This window comes from Amblyomma maculatum, chromosome 10, assembly GCF_055883805.1.
Source record: "Amblyomma maculatum isolate TAMU_Amacu chromosome 10, ASM5588380v1, whole genome shotgun sequence".
NCBI classification, from domain to species: domain Eukaryota; kingdom Metazoa; phylum Arthropoda; class Arachnida; order Ixodida; family Ixodidae; genus Amblyomma; species Amblyomma maculatum.
Genome location: NC_139353.1, coordinates 140,264,409 through 140,271,815, shown reverse-complemented (window position 1 = coordinate 140,271,815; position 7,407 = coordinate 140,264,409).

Here is a 7,407-nt window from a genome sequence, read left to right as displayed (position 1 = left end):
CAGCAAATCGCAGATTACTGAGGTATTCTCCATCTACCCTTATCCCTAACTGCTCCCATTCCAAGTCTCTGAATACTTCCTCTAAGAAAGCTGTGAATAGTACTGAAGAGATTGTGTCTCCTTGCATAACACCTTTCTTTATGGGAATTTTGTTACTTTCTTTATGCAGAACTATGGTTGCTGTGCAGCCACTATATATATCTTCCAGCACTTTCACGTACGGTTCGTCTACCCCCTGATTTCGCAATGCCTGCATCACCGCCGAGATTTCAACTGAGTCAAATGCTTTTTCGTAATCAATGAATGCTATGTATAAGGGCTGGTTATATTCCGAGCATTTTTCTATCACCTGATTGATGGTATGATATGATCGATAGTAGAGTACCGTTTCCGAAACCCTGCTTGAACCTTTGCTTGATTGCAGTCTAAGGTTGTCGTCATTCTATTAGCGATTACATTAGTAAATACCTTATACGTAACAGACAGTAAGCTGATTGGTCTGTAATTTTTAAGGTCCTTAGAGTCCCCTTTCTTGTGAATGAGGATAATGTTTGCATTCTTCCATGGTTCCGGTATCGTCGATGACACCAGGCACTGCGTATATAGGGTGGCCAGTTTTTCTAGCACGATATCCCCCCCTTCTTTCAGCAAATCTGTAGTTATCTGATCCTCTCCAGCTGATTTCCCCCTTTTCATAGTTTCTAGTGCTTTCTTGACCTCGTCCTTCGTCATTGGTGGAACGTCTGACTGCTTTTCCCTACCGCCAATCTCATTACGGTCCTGACTACTTTGGCTACTGTAGAGATCTGTATAGAACTCCTCGACTACTTTGACTATCTTTTCCATATTAGTGATGACGTTGCCCGCCTTGTCCCTTATCGCATACATCTGACTTTTGCCTATGCACAATTTCTTGTTTACCGCTTTAAGGCTTCCCCCGTTCTTTACAGCATGCTCAATTTTCTCCATGTTATACTTCCCTATATCGGCCACCTTGCGCTTATTGATTAGCTTTAATATCTCGGCCAATTCGATCTGGTCTGTTGGATTGGAAGCTTTCATACTCTGGCGTTTCTTAATCAAATCTTTCGTCTCCTTAGACAGCTTGCCGGTATCCTCTCTAACTATCCTACCGCCTACTTCTACCGCGCACTCAGTAATGATATCTCTGAAATTATTGTTCCTTGCCTCTAGGGTAATGTCGCCATCCTCAGTTAGAGCTGAAAACCTATTCTGTAGCGAGATCCTGAGCTCTTCTGCCCTCCCCCTCACCGCTAATTCGTTTATGGGTTTCTTTTTTACTAATCTGTTGCGTTCCTTCTTCAGATTTAGGCTTATTCGGGACCTCACCATCCTGTGGTCACTGCATCGCACTTTCCCGATTACCTCTACATCTTGCATAATGGCGGGGGTTGAACACATTATGAAGTCGATTTCATTTTTAGTCTCCCCGTTAGGACTTTTCCATGTCCATTTCCGGTTCTTCCGTTTCCTGAAGAAGGTATTCATAATTCGTAAGTTATTGCGCTCTGCAAACTCAACTAGTAACTCCCCCCTGCTATTCCTAGAACCAATGCCATAGTCACCTACTGCCTTGTCTCCTGCCTGTTTTTTCCCTACCTTGGCATTGAAATCGCCCATTAGTACAGTACACTGCGTCTTTACTTTTCGCATTGCCGATTCTACATCTTCATAGAAGCTTTCAACTGCCTGGTCATCATAACTACATGTAGGTGTAATTACGATGCCTGCAACCCTCTCATTAATACTATAGAATTCATCTATATTGCCCGCTATATACTTATTGACAAGGAAACCTACTCCTAGTTGTCGCCTCTCTGGTAAGCCTCGATAACACAGTACATGCCCATCCTTCAGTACAGTATATGCCTCATTCGGCCTCCTAACCTCACTAAGCCCTATGACATCCCATTTCATGCCCTCCAGTTCCTCTAACAGCACTGCTAAGCTAGCTTCACTAGCTAGGGTTCTAGCATTAAACGTTGCCAGGGTCAGTTTCCAATGGCGGCCTGTCCAGCGGAGCTAGACTTTCTTAGCACCCCCTGCTGCGTCACAGGTCTGACCGCCGCCGTGGTCAGTCGTTCCGCAGCCGCTGGTGACTGAGGGCCGGGGTTTTATGGAGCTTATCATAGGAGGTTGCGGCCAGTTACTGCACCAGGGTGGCCAAATCCTGTTCTGGTGAGGGAGTGCGTTGCCGGAGGTGTTCACCGGCATCAGGTCGCACCCCAAACCTGTTTATGCAATTCCATCGACACGCGGATTCTCTTTTTTTTTTCATCCGGTGGAGAATTGCGCGGCATCGGGATTTGAACCCCGGTCCTCTTGCATGCGAGGCGGATGTTCTACCGCTACACCACCGCTGCAATCTACACCTGACTTGGATACTCATCTCTAATGCCTGAAGCACGTCTTCACCTGCCTTTCTGAGGCCGGCTTGCAGCTAAACTTAAAGAAGTATCGTTTTACCGACCGTAAACTGACAATTTTAGGACACGTTGTCTCCAAGAAATGGGTTTCTTCAGACCCGACCAAACGTTGTGCTGTCGCTGCCTTTCCCATATCAGTGACATGGCTGCTGAGTAGCGGAGAGACCACTGGGTTGCTTCTCTTATCGAGCTCCGCTCCGATCCATCGGCTGCTTTTCCATCGCGTGCACCTCACCGACAAGCATTACATTTCGCCATTTACGACAACTTTCTTTATCGCAAATGGTTGCTAGTCATTTCCCGCCACCTACGGTCACAAGTCTGCGACTGCTTAGACGCTGACTCCTAATGCGGCCATGCGGGAGTGTTCAAGACATACCATCGACTACGCTTACAATACTACTGGAGGGGCGTGTACAACTTCGTCCCACAAATATGTTCTTTCATGCCTCGCCTGTCAACGCCGGAAGTCTTCTCTTCATCGTTCTGCTGGCAAGCTGTAGCCGTTACCTAGCCCTCTACGCCCATTCGATCACGTCGGTATTGATTTATTCGGCACTCTGTCGTACACTGCCGCTGGAAACTGTTAGGCTATCGTTGCAGTTGACCACCTGACGAGATATTTTAAACCGCTGCCCTTCCATATTTCGCAGTGTTAGACGTAGTCTCATTCATCAAGCAGCGATTCGTCCTTCGCCACGGCGCATTATGTGAACTACTCAGTGACAGAGGACGCGTCTTTTTATCTGACATTGTTAACGTTCTCTTGTACAAGTGCCACATACTTCACCGAACCTCCGCCGTCTATCATCTGCAGACTACCGGGCTCACTGAACGCTTTACCCGCACCCTTGGTGACATGCTGTTTAAGTACGTCTCCTCCGACCACTCTGACTGGGTTCTCCTCCTTCATATGTGAAGTACCCATGCAATACTGCTGCGCAATCAACTGCCGGTTTCTCCCTGTTCTATCTTCTTTACGGCCGTCATCCTTTTGCTCCACTAGATATCATTCTCCCCTACCAACCAGACGGGTCTGGTATACCACTGCTTCTGAAGCTTCCCGACACGCCGAGGAGTGCCGCCAAACTGTCCGGTCTCTCACAACTGAAACTAGTCCGACCAGAAATCGCGCCTCGACAATCATCAGACGACACCGCAATTCTCTTCTTGCAGCCTTGTGTTGCTCTGGATTCCATAAGGTACCTTCGGACTATCTTCAAAATTTATTTCCGCGTGTCAGGGCCCCTTCGTGTCCTGGACCGCATATTTCTTGACAATTGCATTGTGGAACCGATGACGCAATCACCTGATCTCCCTCGACGAGGCCGCGAAACTGTCCACGTTCAGCGGCTCAAACAATATTACGACCCTGCCATTTTCCTACACCGTAAGTCACCAGGGCGGCTTCTCTTCTCCTCGGGGGGCCTTTGTAAAGATGAAGGTGTGCGTGCGGGGATAAAGAAGAAGCTCCTGTGCGCTGTCGCCAGTGACACCGCTATCGGAGTGTGTGCGCTAGACCTGCTTGTGCGCGGACTGTTCCTGACGGGCTTTTAGATCGCGTCCCAGTACCTCAATAAACCTCCATCCTACAATTTATTTTTTAAGTATCAGAGCCGCCGCAAAAGCGTGACACTTGCTGACAACAATGAAAAACAACAATTAAAGATCTTTAACATTGCGCCGCAAGTGTCTCAGTTTAGATGCCAACAGCTCTTCGAGACTTTGTGCGTCTTCTCTGCATTTAACTTTTTAGGAAATATTTTTTCTACAATTACACCTGTTTGAGGCGGCATTACTGAACAAATAACTCAATTTCATAAAACCACGTCTGCTTGTTCTCTCCCTTGTAAAGCCTTTGATAAAAACCGTCGATACATGTGGTGTTCGTACGCACCTCCTCAAGCGTCGGTTTTCTTGATTTGAGCTTGGAATGTTGCCATTGTAGTCAGAGTCAAGCAGATCTTGCTATGCTTCGTTTGGCGTAAACTTGAGAGGTTCTTTCAACTCAATGGACCAAGCAGAAATGCCTCCCCATGTTTGCAATAAAACTGTCTTTCCCTAGGCTTTATAGGCACGAACACACACACACATACACACACAAAAAAAAAGACGCTCAGTAGCACGACCTAGACCGATGGTTACAGCCACTGCAGACCACTGTACACAACACGTTTCTTTAAATAACAGAAATTTTGGCATAATATATTAAGACATGTTTTCGAACTCCAGACGAAACTTGACTTGCTTTCTTAATAAATTCACCGAAAAAGGGACATTGCATAAATGCATTCTTATATATGCAACAACACCAAAAATACAGGAAAATTTATTAAAGATCGTAATATAAATTCTGAACAATAGCGAAAACGCTGTTGCCGACCTCTTCGAAAACACCCACACTACGTGCAAAAGCCGACAAGTTTGAAGAAAACGAACTTGATAAACTGAAAAAACATCCAACTACAATGATTGGCTTGAAAAAAACAATACAAGATCCTCATGGGGAGCACTCAATCATAAATACGCGGCTTATGACTTGGCAAACCGCTAGAGCAGCTTTAACAATTTTTTTCGGATAAAAAACTACACTATAACACACTTCTTTCTAGTGATGAATACAAAGTGCTAAAAACTTTAGGCTCAAATATTCATATATCCTTGTAAATGAATTGTAAAATTAATAATTCATAAATTGTAAGGAATTGTAAACTTTCTTTTGTGCTTTTGTACATTTTTATGCCCACGTTCCGCGTTTTGGTGCTTGATCAAATACCACCTTTGCACGGGTGTAGGTAAAAACGTTCCTGGAAAAAAAGGTAGCGCGAAGATAGGGCCCCGGAAAAAACGTGCCCGGAAGAAACGGCCCCTGAAGAAGCAGCAACTAGGAAAAGACGTCCCCAAGGCAAAAACTGGAACTAAATATGATTTATTAGGGAACTCACATGAAAAAAAAGTACATATTTTATGGCATTCTTTCTTAGCTTCGAGGCAAATGTAATCATCACTTCGAACTTGTGTCCTCTGGGCGCCCGTGATGTTTACAAGAACTGCGTAATAGCATGGTGAAAGATCCATCTGGCCCTTTACACGTTGCGTGGTTTTGAGCTCCGCAGATTGTTACGCAATCATTAAGCCAGGTCTAATCAGCTTGGTAATACTGCCCACTGAGAAAGGTACAAGCGGGTCGGCACGTAGTAGTCTCGGGGAACCGCCCAAAGTAGAAAATGTGACTAGAATTACCTCCCAGACCTTCAGGGACGAGGTTCAACCGTTGCTTTGTTGGTATAGAACGGTGATAAGGGTGATGACGGTGTAAGCAGACTGAGGATTAACCGGTCGTGCACCATGCCCACTCCAAAGCATCGCTCCAAGCTTCTGGTCCGGTAAAGCCGGTGGTCAGCTCGCATTTTCCCCTCAAATATTTTGTTATGAATGCCCGCATCAGTTCGATATTCACTGCCACCTCCAAGCCGACAGGCGAAACCGATGTAATAATTAGTTAACATACATCATTGATCATTGCAGGTCGCCACGGGGAAACGCAGGACTTCAGTCCCCGTTCGGGGACGTTTTTGTCGGGGTCGTTCCTTCCGGGGACATAATTTCCGGGGACATTTTCTCCGGCGGCATTTTTCCGGGTACGTTTTCACCGGATCCCCCTTTGCACACATCTCAAACTCAAACACATTCCACTCAAATGAACAAAATTCAGCACGCCACTAGCATTTTCGCATTTTTTTTCCTTGCGTTTTTCGGTGTACTATATATTTAACTTAGGTGCGTGCGCACATATACAGCGGTGAAATTTCTATTCACCTCAATGCAAGAATAAAATAACGCGATAACTGTTAATAAAGACTCGGCCGCCCTCTTACTACCTTTTCTTCTCTAGCAATCGAGTCTGTCACACCTGGCGGCCATCGTTAGGTATTACGTTGCACTACTTGGCCTCACCTTGTCCATTTCAACTTCTTGACTTCCGCTGCGACGTCAGTAAGAATCGTTTTATCACTCACCCTTTTTGCTTAATTTATATATCATAATGTAGCGCATATCAGTCTTGTTTCCATACCTAATTTTCCGTCTTCAACTTAAATTCGACCACTTCTGTAACGTAAAATTTTAAATTCTTATTTTCTAGCCTTTGGGAGCGTCTTCTATGCTCTTTTCTCTTCATGGACACCCATAAACGTCGGGTTGTCGCAAGAAGCTCACAATCTCAAATGGCCTAACGCCCGGGGTTCAGCCGGAAGCATAAACCGGTCCCCAAAAAACACCTGGCATCGTCTAACAAGAACTACTATTAATTTGCATCACTTACCAACTTCCAAGGAAGCCGGCTATAAAAAAGAAAGGAGACACGTTCACGCAGCAGATGTCTCGACTACTACTCTTGAATTGGAGCCAAAGAGAAGGCAATAATTTCCAAACCGCAAAAGTGTCGACCACGGATCTTGCTGATGCAGGCGGGTGGCTGTTCCTGGCCCTACGGGGCTGGGACTGGTGGCTGAGACTGGTAGGTCAACGCCGGTTGCTGCGGGAGCTAGCCTGCTACCGAATTATTACCGGTCGTAGCACCCGCCACAGCTTGGGGTGAACGACGGCTTTTGCGGCGCGCGTCTTTCTTTCCTTTCTCTTTTTCTTTTTTTTTTCTACTTTCTCTCCGCACGAGGCACCAGAGGTAGCTCAGCTATAGAACCAATAGCAGGGCCGTGAGTGTGAGTGAGTGAGTGAGTGAGTGAGTGAGTGAGTGAGTGAGTGAAAAACTTTATTTAGCTCTAGATTGGCTTGTCTTCTGCGGTTTTCAGATGGCTTCGTCCATCTTCTAAGATAAAGTTCGGTTGCCCTTAGCCCAGGGCTCCGCTGGATGCTGCTGCCAGTTGTGCTCGCCGGACCAGACCTTCTTGGTCGACTCGGCGATCGCTGAAGAGCCCTCCCTCCCATTGCTCCGCACTCG